Genomic DNA, 13249 nt, shown 5'->3' on the forward strand with positions numbered 1-13249 from the left:
ATGAGTTTAAGGTTGTTTTGGCAGGTCCGATCGATCGGGAATGATCCGATTCCCGAGCGGGAATCGGTTCTGGAGTTCAAATCTTCATTTTGCACTCTTTTCCTCCTTTTCTTGTCTTGGAACCCACAATATGCAAATATAGCTTTCTTAGGCAATATCAACTCAAAATGGGATGAATTTATGTATAAAAGATGTATAAATATATATATATATTTGACACATCAGTGGATCTGGGGGAGTTGGCAAACCTTTAGCCTCACGTGACAGTTTGCTGTTAAAAATGAAGTTTTATAGTGCCCAACTAACGACCATAGTGCAGCTACTGCTGTATAGAAATAGAAGATCTGTAAAAGTAGCTTATACTTCATTCTGCCAAATTGTTTATGCCGCGAAATTACTTGGTGAGTTCTTGGATGCTTGCCCCTTTTAGCAGTGACTTGATTTGGTCTTCTAAGCTTTGTACAGAAAAGATAGACCATATTACTGTCTCCATTGTCATGCCATTATCGCAAGCTGTGATTGACTTCCCCTATCCAATGAATTTAGGACTTCTGTGTTAATTTATTACGCATTCGTTTTATCAACAGTTGATCCATTTACTAATTAGGAACTTGATTTTGAAATAAATATCAAATTCTTTTTTGTGGTTCTTAAAGAAGATTTGAGATATGTGGGTGGGGAAGAAGCTACATACAAAAAAAAGGTTGAGGATATGTGTGAAAGGGTATTTTGGGCAATTAAATATGTGTGTATTAATAAAAATTTGAGGTGTATTAAACAGGTGTGTGCAAATAGCGACTCCCTAACATTGATCATAATGTTAGCGCCACTTCAGGAAGGTAGCGGAATCAATCCATGATCCACGCATGCCTCAAAATTAGCATATTTATATAAAGACTTTGTGAATACATTAATAACTGATATCAAACCTATGCGTGACTCAAGGATGTGAGTGACACAAGACAAGAGAAATTCATATTAGTTTTAGGAAGACAGCTAAAGATTAGGGATATGATAGAATACATTTAGGACTCAATAGTTATACAAAATATGTGTGTTTACATTGCCTTCTTTACGTGTATATATTCACATATGATATCAATGAAAAGATATAAGCTCATTCTTTTACATCAATCCCTTAGAAAATAACTTTTCAATAAAGTTGGACTAACCCAATTGTTCGATTAGACAATCTACAAAATTTAGTAACAAATTCTTTGAGAGTACCAGTTTGCTTGAGTTTGAACAATGACTCAGTGCAGTTATCAAACTCCGATGGTCTAAATTCATGACAAAGCGCCCTAGCTTGAAAAATCTTCTCATTTTGGAGTTGTTTGGAGGCAGTCCATCCAACGAAACCACTGCAACGCCTCATTTTTCAAGTGGAAGGAGGCAAGAACTTTCTAATGTTCTCGTAACAGCCCGACCCACCACAACCCAATCTCCCCACCAACCACTGGACTTGGCCCATACCAAGCCCAGCCTGGCAGTTCCCAACCCCTTCCGGCCCTTACCAGAAAAGATTGGGCAATGGTTTAAGGTCTGCAACTTGTTATATTCTGCACCCAAAGACCTTCCTTGGCCGACGTGGGATTTCATCCAGAACAGTAACCCCCACTACTCGTGTAATGCCCTGCTCTGCGTCATATGAGGCGAGGTGTGGGGGTTACTATTCTGGATGAAATACCACATCGGCCAGGGACGAGTCTTGGGTGCAGAATATAACACGCTGCAGACCTTAAACTATTGTCCAATCTTTTCTGGTATGGGCCGGAAGGGATTGGGAACTGCCAGGTTGGGCTTGGTATGGGCCAAGTTCGATGGTTGGTGGGGAGATTGGGCTTTAGTGGGTCGGGCTGTTACAACTCGCCCCTCAATCGACGCAGAGCAGGGCATCACAGTTCTTGGGTACCATAAAATGAGAAGTATTGTTCTGCCTTGTATATCAAAACTAGAGGATCATCCCTTTCACAAAATTTTGGGAAATCAATCTTCTACTACGCAGGTTTGTGAGGAAGACCCCTCATATCTTGCCATTCATATCTTCGGACATTGTGATTGTACCCTAGGTCAGATATGTTATCATTTTCCTCCATATAACCCATTTCTCGACAAATTAGATCTCGACACAACCTTTCAATGCTAACAGATAGTTTCGAATAAATCTATGAATCAATGACTGTAGACAGATGAGCAAACTCATTTTCCATTGAAGTTTGTAATTTGCCCGCCGTAACGATCAATTTATCCATGTTTTCTTCTAGGTTTGACATGCAAACTTGCATAGTTTCAAAACGTGTGAGATGGCATGGCATACACAGGAAAGGAATAATAGATTTGCTCTGAATCATGAGTTTCGATACCAATTGATAAATCCCTTTCAATCCTAAACTTGTAGTAATAGGAAATTGTAAAGGAAGGATGTAGAACAATCACAGAGAGAACACAAGAAGAGTAATGCGTGAGAGAGCAACTCATTCCATTTCCTAACTATCTTTACAATAACAACTTCCTTCCTAATATAGATCTAAGAGGACCCATCAACTATTGACAAATCAATTGCCACATAAGTCAATTCTATTACAATTAACCACCACTAATACCACTTGCATTATGATACTACAAAATAACTATTATGACCTCAAGATCCTATCAGAATCAAGGAGATGAAACTCACATGCATGAGTTGCTATTGGCGGCCATGAGAGGCAGAGGAATATTAGGATGGGTGACTTCCTTGAAAGATAAAGCTATAAGGGTTAGTATGGACTGGCCCAAAATAGAAAAAGTGTTACTAGTGCAGAGGGGCGAGCTGTTACAGATCACATGTTGAGTATGTATCAATTTGAGTTGGGTAAAGAAGTTTAAATAGTCAAACTTGGAGTTCAAAACTTTAGTAAATTGATAACGAGTAGTTCAGGGTTAATTAGACATATTTGTGTCTATTTCGATGTATTAAATTACTCAGAAGTTGATTGGGAGTGATTGGAGAAATTTTTGACAAGGAAAAGAACTATTTTTAAGAACTAGAACCAAGGTCGATGGATCGACCAAGGGAGGCGATCGATCGATCATCGATATGACAGTTTTAGAAAATTGATAGGTCCAAAATCAATCGATCGGCTTGAAAAGTCAATCGATCGACTTCAGATCAAGAGCACGAGATACAATTCTTAAAAGATCCTCCTTCCGTGATTTTCTCCAAATTTTCAACCCAAAAACTCACAAACTCTCATTTTCTCTTAAATTTCCTTCTCCAAATCCTTCAAGATCATCATCCAAGACAATATTCTTCAAACTTTGGTTGATTTCAAGTTGATTAGATTATTCTCTCTCTAACCCATTTGGTTTTCTCTCTCTCTCTCTCACAATATTCAAACCCTAGCTCGAATCTTCGAGTTTGGAGATCCTTGGAGGCCGAAAAGGAGTTCAAATCAGCTACATTTAACTTTATTCTTCACCCTTGGTAAACCTCCTAAACCTAGAAGCTTGTTATCGCGTTTTGGGTAATTTTGGATAATAGTGTTTATGGGACTTAGGGATTTTTAATTTAAATCAAACTAATTGATATTCATAGTAATATATTATATTGTTTTATGGGTATTAGCTTAATGGATAGTATTCAGGTAGCACTAGGGTGCACATGTGGGTTGAGTTGTTAATTTTTGATATAACCCTAAGGAGAATAAGTAGAGAATTTCTCATCTTTTGGCACTAAGTTTCAATGTTGTTATTGTTGCTTGTTCTTGATGCGGTGGTTATTGTGGAAACCACTCCTTGCATGGCCATAGATGAATCACTGATTAAATTGATCTTGGACACTATTTTGTACTTTATGTCTTTATTATGACATGGTGTTATTCTTGGACTTTCATTGATAAAATTCTTAGTCTTTGGTGTACTCTTGATTATCGTACTCATTGTCTTTCTTTGATTAGGTTGCTAGAGTTGGTTGTGAAAATCTTGTGATTCTTGGAGTCTTTCTTGAAATTGTGTCCTTCGTATTTTTCCTTTGGAATTGTTGATATCCAGTTGTTTGTTGTCAACTCTTAAACTTTTCTTGGAAGAAGGTGGTGCATGCATTCATAATTTTGGAAGTTGTTAAAAGGTTTTACAAATTCCTTAATGTAATGAAATTATGATTTAATTGTAAGTATATTTTAAATTGCATTAAATGATGGTGAAATATTTTGTTAGTCATTGGTCGAGTGGGTGTGGTGTCTCACGAGAGGGGTAGACGAGCATAGGGGAACTATGTAAATGGTATGTTTAATATACATAGTTCAGACAATGATTAAATGGTATGTTTAATATACATAGTTCAAACAATGATTTTGTGTAAATATATTTCACGTAGTTTAAAATGAAAATTGAACTTGGTTTTGTTTTCAAGTGCACGGTTTGGACATATGTGAGTATAAGAGGAGGTTGTTATGAAAAGGTTTAAACTCTTTTAAATGAGGCATGCATCATTTTCCAACGTGATTTTGTATGAAAAAGTGGATGGATGTGTCCCATATAGATTGTGTAACTTTACATCCTATAGTAGATTCTTTAGTCAAGGTAGAGGTTATTAGAGGTGTACACTCTAATACCTATGGAAAGGCTCCGCATGTCCTACTAGCTTATTTTGTAACCTAGTTAAGCTTAACTAGAGATCAGTTTTCGGTGAAAGTTCGGCGGAGGATCGCGATAACCGTAACTTGTGATCAGTTTCCAATGAAAGTTTGGTTGAGGATTATGGTTCGACTAAAGAATTGTTGACTGGTTGATTAATTATTTTTATATTCGGTGACTGGTGCTTGATTAGAAATGTATTTATTTCATTGAAATATTACATTGGATTTTAGCATGCATTTTGACAATTTATTATATCATGGTGTTGTATGGACATCATTCTTGGATCATCATATCCAATGTATTTGAGTTGTCTTTGGAGTTTACATTTGTTTCTTTTACGACACATGTCACTAACTTTCTATATTGTTTTGGCCATTTGGCTCACCCTTTCTTTTTTCCTTGTTCTTGCTTTACTTTTGTTTTTAGGTGAGCTATTTGAGGAGCTACTGTCGGAGGCATGATGCAACGTAGTCCACTCTACTTTTGCACTCTATTTTGCTAGTAGAACTATATGGTCTACTAGGGTGTTAGTTTGATTGCACTTTGTAGTCCATTGTGGCTATGCAGTTATGTCGTAGAATTTTTGGGATACTATATTACAATTGTCATTTGGGTTCTTAGTCACCATTTGAAATGTTGGTGCATTTTGATATTTGGATGTATGGATTGCATGGACTATGCAAGGTGATGATGTAATAAATCTCGCTAGTGCACGATTAACTATGAATAGTATAGTTTATGTAAGTACGAGATTGATCCCACGTAGACAAGTTCAGTTTAATTCTGATACATAACTTAATTAGTGATTTGAGAAAAGGTCGTAGAATGGAAGAATAATTAATGTAAGAAAATAAAAAAGCAAAGAAGAAAAATTCAAATTGTTCTTATCAAGATGAGAGTAGGGTAATGATTTCACCTAATAATCCGATCACAAGCATCAATTAACAGCCACACAACTAATAGTTCCAATTCAAGGGTTGATTCTTTCTCAATTATGTTAATTAGTTTGTTCGTGGTGCCAGCAAATATCACTAAATAATTGATTAATCCTGTTTTTCACAGTAGTTAATCCAAAGCTAATGACTCATTAAGATCTAAAGAACTATAATTTTATGCTCATCTAATTGAATAACTCATAATATTCATGTCAGGCTACATCACCCCCAAGCAAATGAGTTTAGTTACAACTTACAACCCATCATCCTTGCAGTAAAAAAGAAAAATCAATAGAGAATACATTGAGAGAAAGATTGAAGAAAAACCTCCTTGTGAATGATGCAATTGAGTTCTTGGAAAAGCCTTTTATCCCTTGGCATCTATGCTTATGCTTAGAGAGGAGAGTTGTTCCCAAAAACTCAGAAAAAGAGAGTGTGGGTCTCTAATTTTCGTGTGCCCCTTTTATATCCTGGGTTTGGAAAGTTAGGATTTCTAAAAAGTTAAAATCTACAACTTCTAGCGTCAGGGCCCGTTTGAGCCCCTTAGGACGTTGGGGCGGCACCATTTGTAGCTTATGCTTCAGATTTGTCTTCAATTGGCACGGGAGCAGCCTTGGACACCTCTTCTGGTTTAGAAGTCATCTTTTCTCCCGTTAGAGCACCTTTCGGCGCTAGAGTAGCCCTCTATGTTTTATTTGTGCTGCATTATACTCTCTTTTGCATCATATATGTGCTTGAACTCTCCTACAATAAAACTCAAGAATTCACATAGAATCAATTCAATTTCATCATAGGACATCGAGAACTTAAACAAAGTTATGCACAGAAGTGTGGTACAAAATACACAAATCAAATACCCCACAATTATCTTTTGCTCGTACTCGAGTAAAACAAGAGAAAATAAATAAAGACACATAATAAGTTCCTACTCCTTCATTAATCTTAGAAATTCGTACCACAAAATCACAACAAAAGATAATGTACTCAAACTTCAAAGCAGAGAGTACAAGATAATTGGAATCAAGAATCTTCATATCCATCTTATAGTCACACAAGTGTTCAATCATCACAAAACTCTTAACTTCAATTTGAAATCTCACAGATAATTCACTCAGAATAAAATTTACATTGAAGTTGGCTAAAATAACTCTCTCAAGCATATGTGGGCGGACTAATGTAAATAAGATGGCAAAATTCCATATACATATCATGAAGAAAGCTCAAAAAGAAAAATAAAAAGTAGATCCCGTCGAAGGATACTACTTACCAAGAACAATAATTATATCTCAAATCACCTTTAAAGATCAATTAGGACATTTTAGCCTTGTTACGTAAGGCTAAAGTTAGAGGTAAAAGAAGGGTATGGGGAAGTATAAAATTTCCAAGATAACCGTCAAAGTTTCAATATAGCAATCCCAACACTTCTCAAATTTCTGGCTCCCAACCACATTAGAATAAGCTCACACCTTTTAGTCTCCAAATCAAAAATTCAAGCAAACAATCTTCGTGGCAATCAAGTGGAACAAATTATTTCATCATTGTGAAGGAGTTTAGAACCCAAAAACATGAAAACAAAAACTAACTAAGCTATGCCCACTTTTGTACAGAATCATGATGGTACTTAGCGCATACCACAAGCTTTAAGCCCCTAGTTGTTCCTAGTCAACGAATTATGGTCTTATAAGGGTCTACCAGGACGACATCGACAAACATCAAAGATTTTTTGAAAATAGAAGAACATAAATTCCCAACTCCATATGTGAATTATGAAATGCCCTTAGTGCTTGTAATATTATGAAAAATAATAGAAAAAAAGCATAGAGTTAGAGCAACACAACCTGACAGCGAAGACATTCTGAAAATAATTTCCGCTAGACTTTCAACAATGCGCAATTGTCGTAAAACCATCTATTTATCCTTCATATGAGGGCTGCTTGATGAACCGACAAATTCTACAAAAGCTAGGACTCACATGCTTGTTCATTTGTATTTGCCCCCAGAAAATTTCCAATACAACACTTTTGCACAACCTTTTCTTTTAGCATTTGTTGCACAATTAATCAAGTTCAATTCAACGTGGGAGGAGTGTCCTTCTATGATAAACTAAAAACAATACAAAATAACAGGAATGAACTTACCTGGGTGGGTTTCCTCCCACGAAATGCTTTATATAACATCTAGGCGAGACATATCTCTTCAAATAGCTAAGTTAGTGAACTTGAAAGCTCACTTTTAGTTCATTGAGTTATAGCACTCCTCTTCTTCTAGTCATATCCAAATCAACATCTGATGCATGCCTTTCATTACTCACAATTGCAAGAGCAATTCAGGCCTCAAGAAAATCTTAGTATCATTTTTTCCTTTTTCCTAAAACAACTTGTTACAGAATATTAGCCTAGGGTGCTTCCACATCAATGGAGGGGAAAAACTTGTTAGTGGATAAAGGAAACTACTCAAATATAGGAGTATACTTACCTCTTTCATATGGAACAACTCTAAGTAGATTCACATACTCAATCTTAGTAGAATGTTCTCCCTAATTCACGATTTCAGCTTTAATAGTATGTAACTTCTCTATTGATTTCTATCCTTGTGCTACCTTAGGCTTGAAGGTCACTGTGCCTTCATTCTTTGTCATTGTTAGAGTGCCTTCGTACACATTAATTTTCGTCCTTACATTCTTCATGAATGGTCGACCCAAAATCAACAGAAGCTCTTCTCCATGAAATTAGCATTCCTACATATCAAGACCAAATTCAACTAAAAACAATTAGTTCATATACCTTAACTAAAACTTCTTCCAGGACACCCTTAGAATATCAAATAGATCGATCAACTAATTGGATGTCCATAGAGATCTTTTTTAGCGTATCTAAAATAAAAAATTCAAAGACAAAAATAGGCATTAAATTAATTGATGCACCCAAATCCAATCAAGTATGTCCAAAATTTTTACCAGTTATGCAGAAAGGTATAGTGAAACTCTCTGGATCCTTAAGTTTTGGAGATAAATTCCTTTGTAATATGACACTACACTCTCCTGTCAGTTGAATCGTCTCATTCTCACCCAATTTCATCTTGTTTGGCAAATCAGAAGACTCCACAGTATTGAGTGATGTGATTGTAGCTTCTTGAGGAATCCTTTTGCTCTATATTCGTCTTTGAGGTTGTTTTTTATAGTGACAAAGTTTGTTCTCTATTCCTTCTAAGATATTGTGGAAAAGGGCTTGAATTTTTCATTCACACCAAATTGACCTTCCTCAAGGAAGCCACGGGCCTGACTTTTTTTTAGTTATAAAATTATAATTCTGTTAGGTTTTGAGTTGGAATTAGAGTTTTCTTCTCTTTAGTTTGTGTAACCTATAAAAGCTAAAGGTTTGTGCAACTCTCTAGGTTGTGAAACAAAGTCGTCTAGAGCCAGAGAGGAGTCTGAGAGTGTTAGAGTCTGAGGGAAAGGAATTTTGGTCAGTTCAAGGGATCATATCTTTTATAATCTTCTTCATATTAGAGGAGTCCTTAGTTGTTCTTTCGCCCGAGAACGTACGCAAGTTCTACTGTACCTTATTAAATCTTGTATCGTCTTTCTCTTTTGTTTATGAAATTTTCTATATTCAGTTTTATTCATTAAATCAAAAAAATGTCTCTAAAACAACCGATGGTCATCCTTTGATTTTACAATAATAATTACAAATTTCAGCTCTTAAGGGGGAAATGTTAAGCTATCATTTCTAGGTTCTAACAAGCTTAAGGATTGCTACAATAATATGATATTATCACCTATTCTTAAATATTTCCTATCTAAAAACAAACAATCTTCACTATCAAAAACAAAAATTGGGATGTAGGTAGAATAAACATATGCTAGATGTGAAATCAGTCCAAGCAAACACGAACATAATATATCCAAGGCAATTAATCCAGCAAACATAAGAATTTCAAAGTAAATATAAGCAAAAAACCACAAAAATAATGAAGAAGAACAACACAAAAAGATTTACCCTAGTTCATACTCAATTCGAGATCTAGATTACTAGATAAGTTTACCAGAGATTGCATTCAATTTGGAGTTCTCTCCTTCACTCTCGCTCTTTCCCTCGCGCAGAAATTATATAAGTTCCTAATTTTTTGTTTTGCGATATCACTTAAAATCGTATCAGATGGGACTTCGCTCGGGCGTAGAATTCATTAGACTCTGTAGTGCACTATTTTCGGTTGAGCAACCACTGCATTCGCTTGAGCGACACGTCTTGTAATATCCCATACCTTTAGAGCCCTAGTATGAATGACACATGTCTAGTATATATCCATTTGAGTTGGATAGACATGTTTGAAGTCAATTTAAGGGTAAAAATCATTAGAAATTTATACCGAGTGAGTTGGGAGTGTACAAGTGGTTTAAAAGCTGAAATTTGGTTTGTAGGTATAACTATTTGGATAGCTTTATAAAGCTGTCCGGCAGCCAAAGGAAAATAAGTACAAATCTGCCAAAATAGGTAGAGGTGTCTGGACGGCCATCCAGGGTGTCCGGACACCTCCCTAAAATCAGCACGCGTGAATTGTTTTAAAAACACTCATTTCACGATTTCTCTTCAAATACCCAACCAAAACAAACCCTAAACGCCATTTTCTCTCAAATTTCCTCTCTTCCATCAATCTAAGATCATCAACCAAGGTGAGGTTGTCCTCTTTCAAGTTGTTTCAAGTTGGATTCATGACTTCTCTCTCTAGCTTACATATTCTTAAATTCCTCTCTTCATTCTAATATTTCAAGGTTCGAACCCAAATTCAAATCCATGAGTTCCTCTATCATTTGAGGCCTAAAGGAAGCTTGAATCCCTTCCTTTTACTTGTCTCTACAATCTTGGTAAGTTTTCTTAAACCTAAAAGCTAATATCTAGAGATTGGGTGATTTGGGATTCTAGTGGGAAAATCTTTAAATTAGATGAAATTATTGATTTAATAGGTTGATTTAGACTTGTTTATGGTTGTATTTCTAGATTCTATTGTTGATTGGAGTAGCAAGCTTGAGTAGGTGAAGTTCAAGAACTTGGGAAGTTTTGGGTAAGAAAAGGTAATCGTTTCATGATTAATTGGGTTAATTTGTGTTAGATTTATGAAATTGAAGTTGTTGTCTATTGATTGGAGAATGGGCTTACCGACTAATAGGTTGATTGAGGCCGGAGAATTCAAGGTTGAGTATTGGTTTACATGACTAGTTTTTGAAGTTCGAGGTAGGGAAGTTCCACCCTTTGCTATTCTCTTTGAATATGTCTTCCTATTAAGAACGTTATCTTTTCTCATTATTCGTTATGATTCGTTCTCACCTTAATTGCACCTAAGGGAGAGCAACCCTACTTTGTGATTTCTTCGTGTATGATTTGAGTTATATTGCATACCCTACTTGTTCACTCTTCCATTGAGCATGAATTATTCTTGAACATGCATCATGTAGTGTATATATATATATCTACGTTGTATGTATATCCTATTGCAACACCATGTAGGACACGCATTGTAGTTGCATGGTAGATGTCGGGTATGGACCAGTATATCTCCTAAGTTTGATTGATGTGAATGTCGAATGTCGGTGGGCCGTTCAGGATTCCTATGAGTACGGGAATGTTGATGGGTCGAGTCAGGATTCCATATGTGCTCGAAGCCCCATGCGAAGATGTCGTTGAGCTGTTCAGGGTCCCAATATGTATAGGGATACCGGCGGGCCAAGTTAGGATTTCGTATGGTGTGGTTATCTACTTGTGTTTGATGTACATGATGTTAGCTATCATATTGTTGCATTTGTGCTTTTCTTATCATTTCAGCCTTATATTATTCACGTACTCTTTATTATTCCCTACTGGGCCTTTCGCTCACCCTTTTCTTTTCCTTATTCCCTCCTCGTAGGTAAATCTAGTTCCGATACTAGGGTTGTAGATCAGAAGGAGCGTGCGTGACATGGATAGATCTCTGGAGAGTAATAGGATTAGATGGTTCTAAAATTTGATTATGTTATTAGTATTTCATCATACCTATTTTACTAATTGAGACATGTCGTGTGATACCCCAATTCGATGGTGGGATGGACGGTTGGGAGGGTGCTCCATGTGATCGGGACTCTTGAACCGGGTTTGTGGACTTTGTGTCTTGACGATGGCTTATGCTTGCAGGATTGCTCATTGCATTGGTTGTGGATTATATATGTTATTGTGTGTGGAGAATTTATGTGTGATTGTTAGGAGGCTTCAGGCCCTACTTAGATTTGAGAATGCATTTGTGATAAGAAATGTTAGATGGCCTGAGGCCCTACCTAGGTTTGAGGATGTAATTGTGATTTTTGTTGCACATTGACTCCAGGTTGGCATTCTCCATAATGGGGGAGGTGCTGTCAAAATTTTTGATGGTTTAATGATTGAATTAATTAGTAGATTGATTAAGATGATACCAAAAGTAATGCATTCTGGGTCGAGGCATTACATTTTGGTATCGGAGCCAGGTTACGAAATATAGGATATGTGTATGAGTCCAAGGGGTGTGTATGATATGTTAGTGAGTCTCTAGGCCATGTCACGACCTCCACTGATCCGGTATGTATTCTTTCCCTATAAACCCTCGTTAAAATTGTTTATTGAACAATGTTATCTGTAGTGATGTAGATGGACACTCGTAGGATGATCTGATCTTCTCGTACTATGGAGACCCCTAGGGTCGAGGGCATGCGAGGAAGACCGAGAGGCCAAGCTAAAGGTAGAGGTAGTGGGAAGACACGCACTACTAGGCATACTTCTAGTACACAAGAGTCAGTACCTGATTCTGACATGGGGACACAGGAGGAGGGAATTGTACATGTTGGCGTAATTATTCAATAATATTACGCTTCTGTCAAATTTATAGATGTGTTTTTCCTATCTCACGGCTCCACCCGAAACGGGGCGTGACGACTTGGTATTGATTAGTGGCATCCAAAGTGAAACAAAATAGTTAAAGTTTTACAATGTTAATGACATCCAAAGTCATGGTAACCTTTCTCGATGAAAAGGGTTGTATGTGTCTAGATTGATAAGTACTGACTTACCAAAGGAAATGTAAATGAATAATTTTGGGTGACTCCATCAACCTAATAATGATAAGTCCTAAGACGAGTTGGACTTAAGGTTCTAGAGTTTTATGGATACTTTATAATAACTAAGAAGTACGATAAATTTTTAACATTTGAGTTTAAAGTTGTGAAACTAAAACACAAGAATATTGGGTATTAGTATGTAACATACACGTTGAGGTATGTGGTAAAATCATAGCAATGTTGGAAAGAAAAATTATATGAAAAGTTGACAATGTAAGTTAATAAGTTTAAAGTTGTTAAATGGTTGAAGTATGTAGTGAGATCTTTAGTGGATGACTTGAATTTACTAAGATTTAAGTGTGGTTTAGTAACTCTTGTTGGGAAGCAATTCCCAAATAAGGATGTTAGTGAGATTCTAAGAAATTTCAAATATCACTAAGTTGTGTGGATAATAAGGTATGTCATAAATGGTTAACATAAATTTTTTTCAATACTCGAAGGAAATTTGTGAGTGTTAGATATTATGGTGACCAATGGAATTGTTTGGAGATTAGTTCACTTTATGGTGAGAGAACGATCTTAATTGTAAGAGAGTAAATGCCTTAGTAATAGTATGATGTCCTTGATTAAGGACACC

The sequence above is a fragment of the Tripterygium wilfordii genome, chromosome 5 (assembly GCF_013401445.1).
Source record: "Tripterygium wilfordii isolate XIE 37 chromosome 5, ASM1340144v1, whole genome shotgun sequence".
NCBI lineage: Eukaryota > Viridiplantae > Streptophyta > Magnoliopsida > Celastrales > Celastraceae > Tripterygium > Tripterygium wilfordii.